Raw genomic sequence first — 15,195 nt, 5'->3', positions numbered from 1 at the left:
TTTCATTGAAATTTACCAGAAGCTGCTGCATTTCTCGCCCTCGGCTTATACTCGAGTCAATAAGCTTTCCCAGTTTTTGGAGGTAAAATTAGGTACCTCGGCTTATACTCGAGTATATACGGTATACCCTGACCTTGAATCCGAAAATACACCATCTAAAACCTGTCAAGGTCATGTAGAAGTCAATGGCAGAGGTCCCTTGAACCACTTGAAGATGTTAATAGCCTTCATGATGTTCATGTTTTTTTTCGAGGGGTTTTGCCCAAAAGCTTGATCAATTAAAGCGACTCAAGGTTTTTTTTTACGTATCTTAACCCCAAGCTCACTGATTCAAATTTTTTATATTCAAGTTTTTTCTTAGATTAGAAACCATTGGAGTTGTGAGTTCATTCAAGATATATAAATCTATAAAATTCACCCGTTGATAAATAACTCCCTTAATGTTCCCCAAGCACAACCATTAAGTGAAGACCCAATTTAGGCCCAATTTCTAAATGGTTTGTATTTTACAACAAGAGCTGGGTTACAACTGCCCTTAGCAGTTGATAAATACAAGGCCCCAAAAGAACTATGTGTCCATAGGAACTTTGTTTACAACTGTAGAATCAAGTGCAACTAAAGGATGTAGAAAGGAAACCTTCTGCCTACAGACACAATTAATTGCACCTTTAAAATGTGGCACAAAGACCTGGTCCTGTTAGCAGTTACAAGCCCTTGACAAGAGTAGACTATAGGGAAAATATTTGTGCCAATTTCTTGCACTTTGCAGAATGCCCCATTTTTGTAAATGAGCCCCGATATCTTCTGGTAATGTAAATGGCAAGGCTATTCATTAAAGTTGTGTTTTCAATCCACCGTACTCCTGCAATTATCTTACACTGCAATGGTGGTGCTGGTCATCTGTTTTCTGCAGTCAGGGAAGTGATGATGAAGGGAGGGTGTACCCCCCGAAACGTTGATACCAGTGATGTTATGAAATAAAGGGGCATTTCCCCGACTGCAGAAAAATAGTGTGTGCGCTGATACATGAACATAAATTGCTAAGGCTATTCATTAACAATTTGTAATAAAAAGCAATAACCAGTTGTATCCTTGAGAGGAAGGCATCTTGAGTTTGTACTGCAATTATAGAATAGTAAAAAAAAAACTACTGTATATTGTGGAGTGTTAACAGTGCAGCGGCAAACAATATCATTATGGAAAGGTTTAATCATTTTAAAATTAGGTTTGTTTTCATTAGAAAAGAGTCTCTTGAAAGGTAATATGGTAGGGCTTTTCAAAGATGACAGAAACCAATGTAGAGAAATGACTGGAGGTATCAAGTATCTGACATTTGTTTGGAAAATCTATCACTGGACATAAAATTAAAGATGTCCAGTACTACAAAGAGTCTTATATCAAGGACCCTGCCCCCTGAAAGTTCTTCCTTATAAATTGTAAAAGTGTTCCAACACTGCAATGGGTATAGCCACAGATAAGTTTCTATATAAAGGGGACATTCACCTTCAATTTAATTTTTAGTGTGGTGCAAGAAAATCTATGAATGGGCTGTATTTGTTGTGGTTTTTAAATGTATGTCTTCTGCAACACTCCAGTCTCGAATTCAAACTGAGCTTGTCGTGGTCCCATTTACAATGTCAGTCACTGGCATGAGAACCAAGACAAAGACAAGACAGCCAAAAAGCGGTTTACGTTTAAGATCAAGGTCTAAAGAACCCTAAAAGTTCATTCTAATGTTAGGGTCCCCTTAAATGTTACGGAGTGTCAACTTGCTGCAATTGGAATTAGTCACTCAAACACGGTCATATTTTCAGCACATGATAATGACCTATGAAAGGAAATTGCCAAAGGAAAGTGGTACTGTGATTCGATTAACTTTTTTTTTTACACTTCATTTTGTTTTTGGTTTATTCAGATTAGTGGTAGCCCTCACACCACTAGAACAACCAGTTAACGAAGATAGTTCTGCTGCTCATGATGGGTGTCATGTTCGACAGATAGACGCAGCCCAAATTAAAATGGATCGCAGTGGCAGGGAAAACTGTAGTGAGTGAGCATGAGTGCCCAAAGGAAGCAGTACGTTTTATGTTCAGAGTAAGCTATTCCATTATACAGGAATGGGACCTGTTATCCTGAATGTTGGCACCAGGTGTATTCCAGATAATTGATCTTTCCATAATTTGGAACTTCATACCTTAAATCTACTAGAAAATCATGTAAACATTAAGGGGCAAATTTATCAAGGGTCAAATTGAAAATTCAAATTTTCGATTTTTTTTTTCAAAACTGTCGAATTCAACTAGGGAATTCTAGGGAATTCAAATTCGATTCAAGTTTTTTTAAAAACAATTCGAATTAGATTTTCGAGATTTAACATATCTGGGCTTTTAACAATTTGACTAATCATCCCCTAAAACCTGCCAAATTGCTGTTTGAGTCAATGGGAGAGGCCCAGGGATAAATTGCAGCCTTCCTGACAATTGAGTTTTTTTCAGAAAAAAACTCAAATAGAGTTTTTTAAATTCGATTAAAATTCGATTTTAATTCAATTCGAGTTTTGGGGTCGATTTAATTAATCCGAGTTTTAATAATTAAAAAAAAATTGTTAATACATTTCGATTGCTCGAATTTGAATTTAGGGGAGTTTAGGGGTGTTTTTAAAAACTCACATGAATTAGAAATTCCTCTAAATGTGCCTCTCAATAAATCCAATAGGCTAGTTTTGCTTCCAATAAGGATTAATTATATCTTAGTTTGGCTCAAGTACAAGGTACTGTTTTATCATCTTTAAAAATGTGGATTGTTTGGATAAAATGGTCTATCAGGGATGGACTTTCTGTATTTCGGAGATTTCTGGATAATGGATTTCCGGCAACATATCCCATACCTGTACTGTGTTAAGGGGAAATAGAATACAAACCACTCATTAACAGGGTATTTTGTTTTAAAGATTGAAAGTTTTTAAAACATACGTGTCAGATTGGAAATTCCCAAATCATCAGGTTTGTTTAAAGAGAAGGAGCAGGTAATATAAAATACTTACTCAAGAGTTTGCATAGTCACTAATATGCTATTAATTCTGTCTACTTGTCAGTTTACATTTTCAGTGTTACTCAAAGTACACAGTGCTCCTTTAGCAGACAGCGATAAGGGCACTGACTGGATGAGAGATTGTATTCCTTCTCATTCCCAAAACTGGATATATTGTAATGGCAAATACAAGGAAGCAAAAAATAATACAAAGGAGATTTTCATATTATTGTTCAGGGTTTTCCCTTTGCACCTAGTATACAAAAGATTGTTCAGTACTTGTCTTATCCATGACATCACAAGAGAGAATGAAATATAACATAATATCTAATATAAAAATGTAATTAATTAATTATCAACACTATAGATATACAGGTATGAAATCTAGTATACAGAAAGATCTGAATTATGGAAAGGCCCTCTCCCATAGACTACATTTTAAGTAATTTATAATTTTTTTTAAAATTTTTAATGATTTTATTTTTTTCACTGTAATAAAACAATACCTTGTACAAGCAGTATAGTTTGGCCACACACAGGCCCTAAGACTCAATGGGGAATCTGTCCTAGAGCCAGGTATCCCAGTGGATTAGGCCACAATGTAAAAAAACCCCTACAGACCATGCAAGATTGTTTTTTTCTATTTGTGCTGATGTATAGACTCATGATTTAAATCTATTAACTCAAATTTCAATACTGGGTGCTTTATCAAGCTTATGATTGTACAAATGTGCTGTTTGTTTATTCTGTTTGCTTACAGTTAACTTTTAGTATATTATAGAATGGCCAGTTTAAGCAACTTAAGCAGTTTAAGCAACTTTTCATTGGTCTTCATTTTTTCTTTTTTTTTTATAGTTTTTTAAATATTTAGCCTTTTGTTCTGACTTTTTCAAGCTTTTAAAATAGGGGTCACTGACCCCATCTAAAAACAAATGCTCTGTAAGCCTAAAAATATATTGCTATTGCTACCTTTTATTACTCATCTTTCTATTCAGGCCTCTCCTCCAGTCTCTTACTGAAATGCATGGTTGCTAGGGTAATTTGGACCGTACCACCCAGATAGCTAAAGTTGCATGTGAGTGCTGCCAAATTAAAAAAAATCAAATAACTCGAAAACCACAAAATAAAAAATGAAAACAATTGTAAATTGACTCGCACTATCGCTCTCTCTATTAAAGGAGAAGGAAAGGTTAAAACTAAGTAAGCCTTATCAGAAAGGTCCATCTAAATATACCAGTAAACCCCAAAAGTAGTGCTGCTCTGAGTCCCCTATCAAAAGAAACACAGCATTTCTTTCCTTCTATTGTGTACACATGGGCTTCTGTATCAGACTTCCTGCCTTCAGCTTAAACCTCATTGCCCTGGGCAAGAGCATGCTCAGTTTGTTTCTCTTCCCTCGCCCCCTCCCTTCTCTACTGTAATCTGAGCCCAGAGCAGAGAGAGACTCGGGCAGGAAGTGATGTCACACCATGTTAATACTGCAGCTCCTATCCTAAACAAACAGAGAGTTTCTAGAGCTTTTTACTCGGGTATGGTAAAAGATTCTACAGAATAAATATAGCATTCTAGCTTGCACTATTGCAGCTAATCTATTTGCAATAAACTGCCTCCGTAGCTTTCCTTCTCCTTTAAAAGTATCTCAAAACTGGATCAGAGCAATGGAATCCATCAGGAACAGACTTCATGACAGAAGCTACGAGGGGGAGCTGGAGTGGCATCCGTGGGCCCAGCACCAGGATAACCTGCAGGCTGTTGAACGCAAGATGTTTCATCCTTTTATTTAGCTAGAACCTGATAAACTTTTTCTCTTTCTCTCATTCCTTTCTCGCTCTCTGCTTCTCTCCCGCCCCCCACAATAAATAATGACATAAAGTATGCTGAATCAGGAATATTGGGACAGGAGGAGACTCATCCTATCATAGATAGATAATAATGTGTAAATAAGATGTCTTGATACGCACTAATGATGCAATCAGACTACAGTTATGTGTTTTATCTAGCAAGTTAATCATTTGTTCCTTTTGTTGACAATATCCTGTTTTATGGCAATTGGAAATCAATGAAACTTTTAAATGAAATATATATATATATATATATATATATATATATATATATATATATATAGTTCAGTGAAGAGCCAGCACTCACGAATAAATCATTGATATGCCTGGGTGCAGAGTCAGACTCAAAGGTAACCAAACCGTTTAGATAAACCTGAAAAAAAGTACTTTGTACTTGATAGTAACTAAGCTACATGGATCCATAACCGTGGCAAAAGGATCCAATTGGGTTTATTTATTGTTTACATAATTTTTTAGCAGAATTAAGGCAATCCAAATCACAGAAAGCCCCAGGTCCCAAGCATTCAGGGTAATAGATCCTATACCTGTATTTTATATACGCATATACATACATGCATATTTATGGTTATATGACTTTTTTTAATGGCATTTAATAACCTTAATACAAGCTCTACGTCTGTTGCCTCTTTCATTTATATGATCCTTATATGAACCCTAACCTCTAATATACTTGTCATTTTCACTCTACTAGGCCATGGTACACGATATTGGAGAAGGCAAAATTGAAATAACTACCAGAAAATGAATACAAATGTGTACAAAACAAGAAAGATATTTTATTTTTATTGCACACAACAGAGAATCATTTTGCAGAGTGGCATGTGCTAGCTGAGCCAATGGGATAACAAGTGTCTTATTTAGACATACAGTAAATATAAAACAATGGAGTATTAAAGCTCAATAAGGAACAGTATTGCAAAGGAGTATCAAACGGAAGGCACTGTTGAAGGCATGATGTGTCCTATTCAGCTACACATCTTTGGCTTTTTATATGGCATAGCAGTATCCAGATTTTCATGTGATTAAAAATGTAACTGCTTGAAATGTATAAATCTGACACACACAAGTCCTGAAACATGTAAGATGTGCTTTCATAGGTTTTATCCATTAAAGGTGAGGAAAGTCTATAATGAACTTAAAAATAAGCTAATTTCCACACTGAGCTTAACAGAACCTATTTCCTTAATGTTGTTTGTAACAAAGTAACCAAGCCGCTGGGTCATCCCTTTAAAACCAGGCTCATAAATCTATGCTTTGTATAGCATCAGGTATGGCTTTAGAGAAGATCAAAGTCAACACTACCTGATATTAGACATGCCGACAGTAATCAAATCAACGGAGTATGATTTTAAAGGAACACACTAACAGATGGTGGATCTGGATGGGTGGTGCCTGCCCATGTGTATGCGTTGGCATACACTCATGGGTGCTAAAGGGTAAAAAGCTGAAATGGTGATGCTTTGTGACAAATGGCAATGATGATGGGGCTGAAGTTGAAAGCATCAACGCACTATTCCATGTTCCAACCCCTGTGCTCCTGGGCACAAAGCCACACATCCCTTCCAGAGTCTTCACACTCGTTTGCCATTGCGTCACTGCAAATAAACTCTGAGCCAATACCTTATCAAGAGGTGATAGCTCTGCTTCTTGCTGGCATGACACCAAACCATTGCTTGCTGACCCTTGGCCTGATATTGGATTTGCTTCTGTTGACTTCTGGCTCTGATCTCAGATGTTCTCTCCCTGTTCAGCAGCAATTAGGCAGGGTACAATGGCATGTCCCACCCTGTAACACTCTGGAGATCACAGAGAAGTAAGACCACTTTCAAACATGTATTGTCTGGGGTGAGCTGGGATTCTGTTTATAATACATTACAGTTTACTTGATTTTAAAAAAGATAAAAGTAAGTATAAGTTTCAATGCTATGTCAGAAACATTATGTTACTATTACATCTATTAAAGGAAAACTATACCCCCAAACAATGTAGGTCTCTATAAAAAGTTATTGCATAAAACAGCTCATATGTAAAACCCTGCTTCATGTAAATAAACCAATTTCATAATAATATACTTTTCTAGTAGTATGTGCCATTGGGTAATCATAAATAGAAAATTGCCATTTCAAAAAAATAAGGGCCGTCCCCTGGGATCGTACGATTCTCTGTGCACACAAACATACCAACAAACCATACTGTTAGGTCACATGAGCCAATAACAGACAAGAGTTCTGTCTTTTGCTACAACACTTCTTCCTGTTACAGTAAGAAGTATTTCAGTTGTAGTAATTCTGGTCAGGTGATCTCTGAGGCAGCACACAGACCATCACAAAATGGTGATTCAAGGCAAGAGATGTAAAAGTGCAAGATTTACTTAAATATATAGACCAGTTTGGTGAGATTCTTTAATATGCCACTTAATATGCCACTTAATATGCCACTTAATATGATGCAAACTGTTGTTCATTTTAGGGGTATAGATTTCCTTTAAGCTGTATCTGTTCAGACTTTCCCAACTTGGACAGGGTAAGCAACGGCGCTAAGAAATAATTGACAATAAGTGGTGGAGGTACTTTCCGTTTTCATGTTACACAGGATACACAGTGTACTCTATGCTGGTCTCACCCTTTTCAGTAAATTAAACCACAGTTTCTCCATAGAGTTCCTCTATCTAGGATGTGGTGGCCGAGCAGTGATGCAACACATGAACCCAGGTCATCTAACTGTAAGCAGGAAACTGCAATCACCACTTCATTTGGCCTGTGTAGGACAAATGCCCGTGTACGAAATCATATGCCCTCTGCATTACCCATGGCTGGGAACAATCAAGATTTACACACAAACATACAGATCTATATCTGCAAATAAAGTTTATCCAACATTATTACTTATCGCTTAATAGTAACACTTACACCTGTTCCTGGGTTCTGTTCTGGGCCACAGGCAGGAATGGCTGGATGCTATGTTGATTTAGGTTCTGATAGATTAATCTAGGTATGCTGAACATTACAGGGCACTTGGTCAAATTTGGCAGTTTATCCTACTCAATGTAACTGGATTGGGTCACAGTGGGACATGACTATTGAGTGTGGTTCTTATATGTACCAGGGAGCTGTTATCTGGTTACCTTCCCATTGTTCTGCTGCAGGGCTGTTGAAGGGGGAAGGGTGGGGATAATATCACTCCAAACTTGCAAAGCATTAGTCACATGACTGGGAGCACCTGGGAAACTGACAATATGCCTAGCCCCAGGTCAGACTTCAAAAAATGTGTTTTCACATGACAGAATCTATTTAAGGCTGAGGGCACATAGAACATTGGCGCTGGTTTTTTTTTTTCTTGCAGGCTGAAAAAAGTGGATCCACTCTCTGCTCCAGCTCAGTTGAACTGCATAGCTTCTACTTGCATGCAGGCACATGCAGCGGTGTTGAGGCTGCCCCAAGAAAACGTGAAAGCTCGCATTTGGAGGCAACCTCCTGTGCCTGCAGATCAACACAGCTGGTGCACCAAGAGGATTCACTTCTCTCGGCCTGCAAAAAAAAAAAAAAAAAACACTCTATGTGCCCTCAAGCCTAAAGACAAAAATAATAGGTATGAAATCTGGACAGAAAGAAACTGCAATATGATAATAAAGATGAAAAGTGCTTGGGGTAAATATGAGGAAGAAGCAAAGGAATTGCAACAAAAACTACGGTAAAACCCTGAGGCATACTTGCAGTATCAACAGGGGGCAACATATTCCCAAAATCTGTTATTCTAGTATTATCTTGTAATTCCCCTTTTGGGCTCTACATTATTTTATTTGATACTAAAATGGAATGCAAAAGTACAATACAATGAAAAACAACCTTACTTAATTTACCTCCTACATACCTTTAAAGTTCTGTGCATTCCCATTAAATAAAAAGGAGCATTAAGAAATACAAAGCAGGTATGATAAGGGATCACTCCTTACCAATGGTGGCCATAAGGACATAAACAAGACATAAAATAAAGAATTTTTTGTTATTTTGTAGTTTTGTCTTGCTAAGTGAGACGACACACGACAGTACATATCTTGTGTGCTAAGACATCACTGTCATTTTGTTGGATGTAATACCACAAGAAACAGCTTATGCAATATTGTATTGAGGAACTGAGAAATACAGTGGAACCTCAATTTTATATCCAATGATTTTAAGTTTTCCCTCATTTTACATTGTTGTTTTGTGGCTTTATGCATAATACATTTCCCGGATTTTAAACTATTTTTTTCTGGTCCCCTCAAAAACTTAAAATGGGGGTTCTACTGTACAAGTTACCTCTAACTTTAGAAATTAACTAACGAGTTACTGTTTCTTTATTATGTTTAGTAATCAGACTCCTACCCAACTTAGTGTTATAACAATGTTCCTTGCAGCAGTAGCTTCAAATAAATGAGGAGATTGGGATAATCTTTTTCTTGCACATAAAAGTCAACTTGAAAAAGAAAAATTAAACTTTTATAGATTAGAGAGGTGACTAACTTTTGTAGTTCTAAAACGGTCAATCAGTTTACTCCTACACAGCTAAGCTGAGCCAACAAGCAAGTCTGGGCCAGTGCAAGCAATGCAAAGCAGCAGGCGTGGGACCATGGGAAATGTACAGAAGTGCCTGTGATTGCCAAGAATTTAGTTACTGTAAAAAGAATAATGGTTGCATTTAATATGCACTGAAAAAAGCCGTGCATCACTCATTAAATGGAGTGACTTCCCTTTTCTAGAACAGGTATGTGATTCATTATCCGTAATTATCCATAATTCGATTTGAATTACGAAAAGACTGTCTCCCATACACTCCATTTTATCAAAATAATTTGAATTTTTAAAAATGAATTCCCTTTTTCTCTGTAACAATAAAACAGTAGCTTGTACTTGATCCCAACTAAGATATAATTAATCCTTATTGGAGGCAAAGCAAGCCTGTTGGGTTTATTTAATGTTTAAATGATTTTCTAGTAGACTTAAGGTATGGAGATCCAAATTACGGAAAGATACATTATCCGAAAAACCCCAGGTCCAGTGCATTCTGGATAACAGGTCCCATGCATGTACAGAACATTTTGTTTGCAGGCCTGACTCTTCCTAGCACCTTGTCCACCTACTTTGCTCCTTTGTTCTCCAAACATAGCATCTACCCCTCTTTGCCAAGCATGACCAAGTCCCCCAACTGATCCGCCATATCAAGAATCTAAGCATTTCATATAGTGTCCAGTCCTTCCCCCTGGGCAGAGTAACTTACCTGTAGAATAGTCCACAAATTTATATTTTTTTCTTCCAAAGCCACTCCCCAGTCACATTAAAATATACATATAGATAAATCTGTATTCAAAGTTTTCGTGTTTTATTATAATTTAGCGAGGCTTTGAATTTAACAAGTATCTTGTTAGTAGGAGCTAGGTTACACTCTTAACCAAGCTGCACATAGGAAGTCAGAATGGAAGGTGATCAGTAGGGGCCTGTATAAACAGTAAAATATAAGGCTAATGATAAAATTAAGTTTCACAGTCACTCTCTATTGATTCAGATAGCATTTTAAGTTGTATGAGACAAGTAAATACCTTCTGATATTAGAAGGCTTCACTTTGCCTGTAATTGCTTGTGAAGGGCTTTTTGGCTCTTTTTAGCCCTTCTCGTCCTAACCAGGTTTGGTTTTCTTAAATGTAACTTTAACCTTCAAGCTGAGTTTCACGAAGTATCTAAGGGGCACATAGGATTTTTTTTTTTTTACCTTAACTGGTCTTTCCCCTGGGAGGCAGATAGGGTTGCCACCCGGCCGGTATTTTACCGGCCTAGCCGATAAAATACCTGCCAAGGCCGGGGCCGGTATTACAAATTTACCGGCAATGTAGCTGCCGGTAAATTTGTAATACGATTAAAAAGAGCCCTCGGCCTGCCCCCAATCCACTTGAACTTATCTTTTCTTTGTGGTTCTTTTAGTGTCCGTGGTGCGGCCCCGCCCCTTTGACGTCACACCCCGCCCCCTTTGACGTCACGTCCCACCCCTTTGTGTCCCCCCCCCCCACCAGCCGGTAAAGAAATTTTAAAAAGGTGGCAACCCTAGAGGCAGACCCCAAAGTTTGGGAACCTTTGCATTGTTGATGTGCTCACAGACTTTTATGGAAACATTTATATTTAAGAGATGACTGAACAGAATATTTATATATTGGAATTGCACCAGTGCAGATACTGAACAGCTTTTTATTTTTCCCTTGCCTACAGTTTATAGAATATGCAGTGTTAAGAGTAATAGTAGTTTATTCATACTTAGGGAATTATGTATGCTTCTGTGAAATATATGAATATTGGAGTTATTGAGTTGTTCTGCTGGTGCTGTTTTGGCCTGGTAAATGGGTGGCTAACTATACTTATTTGGTTAAGTTTGAGCTCTTGCCACATCAGGGGATATTTTCATTTATAATCTGCTCAAAAGACCAGCGAATGGCTTTTGCAATGGCCTTTGGAAGACTTTGCACTTATACATAGAAATATAAGTGTTATTGAGTGAAATAAGAATTAGTGATTGGGATAGTAAACAGAGATAGTGAATTAGTGTAATAGTGTAGAATAAAACCATAAAAAAATTAATGAAATAGCATGGAGCCCCCCCCCACACCCCACCCCGTGAGGCTGGTCTGACAAGTACTGATTTTATGTAATCCTTAGAGGTCACCAGAAGGAAAAACAAAAAATGTAGAAGGTCCCAGTAGAAGCAGCCACTATAAACGTGATTTTTTTTTTTTTTAAATTCTGAGAAGTTTATATGCCCAGCTGGTACTGGATAACATAGTCAATTAAAGAAAAATAAGGGAGAAGCCTAAAAACCATTATTGATTAGCTTAGAGCACCCAATTTTAAGAAATGCTAAATAATGCAGATGCAGGCTTCATTATACAGGTATGGGATCCGTTATCCGAATACCCGTTATCCAGAAAGTTCTGAATTAAGGGATGGCCGTCTCCCATAGACTCCATTATAATTAAATAATTCAGATTTTTAAAAGGGATTCCCTTTTTCTCTGTATTAATAGAATAGTAGCTTGTACTTGATTCCAATTAAGATGTAATTACTCCTTATTGGAGGCAAAACAAGTAGATTTAAGGTACAGAGATCTAAATTATGGAAAGATCCCTTATCCAGAGAACCCCAGGTTGAAAAGCATTTCAGCAATTACTCAAACATGACTGTGCCAAAAAAGCAGAATGGAAGAACTAAGTGCCTCAAAAATAACAAAATTAAATGGGAGCAAAAAAGGAACAATATGGGAGACAGAAAGATACTTATATATACAAGTATGGGACCTGTTATCAAGAATGTTCTGGACCAGGGGTATTCCAGATAACGGATCTTTCCGTAATTTGGGTCTTCATACCTTGAGTCTACTGAAAATCATGTATAAACAACCCACTAGGTTGATATTGCTTCCAATAAGAATTAACTATATCTTCGTTTGGATCAGCACTGTTTTATTATTAGAGAGAAAAATGTTTTTAAAAATTTGGATTATTTGATTGTAATGTAGTCTATGGGACACAGCATTCCAGTAATTCACAGCATTCTGGATAATGGGTTTTGAATAATGGATCCTAAACTCTATACATGTAGTTTGGAAGGCTGCACCATACTACTGGGAGACTGCTGGTGATAACTAGAATCTTTAGTATCTTTCCAAGCCTATACCTTGTTGTGAATAGTAAATAAAGTATCTTTTACACAGCAACAGTGGTGAGCTGAAGAATGGAGACAAAAACAGTGACAGTAAATCTAGTTATACACCACCCAAATTGGAAATCTGAAAAATTTAAAAATTAACAATCCATGTAGAACTACAACCAGCACTCCATCTGTTGTAGTAAAACATTCAGAATCTCTTTATGGTGTGGGACAAGAGACCATAAATGGCCCCTATTCTTGAGGCTCTATAATCATCACATGATACTGAAGCTCAGAAATGTCTGAACCATAAGACCTGCTAGGAATTTAAAATTATGTGTGGCTGTGGAGCCAAGCGGCCACAAATAATTCAGCAACACATGTTCATGGTCAGGAATCTATGCTGACACTCATTCAGGCAATTCCTCTCTAAACTCTTTCAGTAAAATGGAAAAGTAAACAGACACCGTTGTTGCATAATTACACTTTTTATTATAATACCATTTAATCACTATACAAGTTTTAAAGGGGTTGTGCACCTTTGAGTAAACTTTTAGTATGATGTAGAGAGTGATATTCTGAGACAATTTGCAATTGGTTTTCATATATTATTTGTGGTTTTTGAGTTATTTATCTTTTTGTTTAGTAGCTCTCCAGTTTACAATTTCAGCTAATGTCCAAATTGCCCTAGGAACCATGCAATGATTAGAGAGTGGAATATGAATAGAAGAGGCTCGAATAGAAAGATGAGTAATAAAAAGTAGCAATAACTATAAATCTGTAGCCTTACGGAGCATATGTTTTGAGATGGGGTCAGCGACCCCCATTCGAAAGCTGGCAAGAGTCAGAAGATGGGGGCAAATAATTTAAACCTATACAAAATGAATAATGACCAATTGAAAAGTTGCTAGGAATAGGCCATTCTATAACATACTAAAAGTTAACTTAAAGGTGAACCACCCCTTTAACAATACTTGCCACTTTAAAAGGCCTTTACAGGAATATATAAAAGGGGAACACCGGCTTCCAAACCAAAATTTGATAAAGAGACCCACATAACACAGAAACTGCTAATATACCCATCACCGTTATCAGTTTCTTCAAAAAGTATGAGTGAATGCAATTTTCTATGCTGCAATCCAGCTGGTTGACAGTTCTTTCTGCATCATTTGAAATCCTGGCAGGGAAGGAGGGACTAAACACTAATGTTACTAATTGTAACAACTTCTCCACATCTTACAGACAGCATGCAGGAACTACATAACCCACAATGCATTGCACTGTGATGTTCTGCTCCTTATTGAAATCATGTGTGCAGGGAATTGTGGGGTTTGGAGGATGCAGGCTAGGGACAGCTGCCTGCTAATACAAAGTAACAGTAGTCAGCCAGCTCAGCAAAGTAGTCAGAGAGATCAGGAGAGCAGGGGGCTAGGCTTAGGGAACTGTTCCAAACCATTAAAAATCATGAAAACTCTGCATATTTTTTAATTGATGTATATTGCAAAGTTGCTTGAAATTTTGTTTACTTTTCAAAGAAGCTAAAGTTATGTTTTTGTGGAGTTCCCTTTTAATATATATACAATTTAAACCATTACTTTGTCTCAGCTAGGCCTCCTTATTTATCTCTTTCACTCGCTTTCATTGTGAAATCAAGCATTCCACGTAGTTCATGTTAATGAGCCATTTAGATAAAGTATAATTGATCCTAGATTTGTCCGGTAGAATACTGGCTCTGATTTAGACTGTGTAATGGAATATAGGCCATAAAACCCGATACAGCTTCTGTTGTTTTCCAGAAACAGCCACAAGGACCAGGATTTGCTAACTCCATGCACGCAGAAAACTATTTATTTCCCAAAGCTACAATAAGTAATATAATATTCTTTTCAGACAACACACCTTTTTTCAGAAGATAGTGTCCCTTTAAACCTTGAGGGAAAACACTGAAAAAACTGCATATACAAGCCAAATCTATAAGCTCCTCAATATTTCTCCTAGTTGGTCCAACTTAGACATTTGTTTAAAATATCAGGCCCCAAAAGCAAGCATCTAGCACTGTCTATGGTCCTGCCGTTGATTCAACAATTTTGGAAAGAGGTTAGTCTTTACTGCAAAGCCACATTACATATCAAGGTACATCTTACACCTCAGTGAGCAATATCTGGAGATAATGTAAAAATTCCAAAGGTCAATAAAGAGAATTAGGAAATGTTATAGTCTCTGCAGTCAGTAGAATAGCCAAATTGCATTTTTGGATATCAAACTTACCCACATCACTCAAAATATTAATTACTAAGCTTGACTTTGCCTATCACATGGATTGACTGGAAGCCACTCAATAGAGCTTCTCAATAACATTTTTACACATTTCAGTTTACTACTTGCTTTATGTCTGGAAAGCTAGCAGGAAGATATCCTTTAGCAACTGGCATTTAAATTAGGGATGCACCGAATCCACTATTTTGGATTTGCCCGAACAAAAGATTTGGTCGAATACAGAACAGAATCCAAATTTGCATATGCAAATTAGGGGTGGGAAGGGAAAACCATTTGTAACTTCCTTCTTTTGTAACAAAAAGTCACAAGATTTCCCTCTCTCACCCCTAATTTGCATATGCAAATTAGGAATAGTATTC

General features: G+C 37.1%; 1 protein-coding gene across 1 annotated transcript in view; it reads right to left on the bottom strand.

The window, feature by feature from the left end:
• The window catches only part of spidr.L (scaffold protein involved in DNA repair L homeolog), a 205,376-nt gene that overhangs the window by 151,043 nt on the left and 39,138 nt on the right, over nt 1–15,195 (bottom strand). The window lies entirely within an intron of this gene.

This window comes from Xenopus laevis, chromosome 6L, assembly GCF_017654675.1.
Source record: "Xenopus laevis strain J_2021 chromosome 6L, Xenopus_laevis_v10.1, whole genome shotgun sequence".
Taxonomy (NCBI): domain Eukaryota; kingdom Metazoa; phylum Chordata; class Amphibia; order Anura; family Pipidae; genus Xenopus; species Xenopus laevis.
The sequence above is the reverse complement of the archived record's forward strand: the minus strand, read 5'-3'. Positions and strand labels throughout refer to the sequence as shown.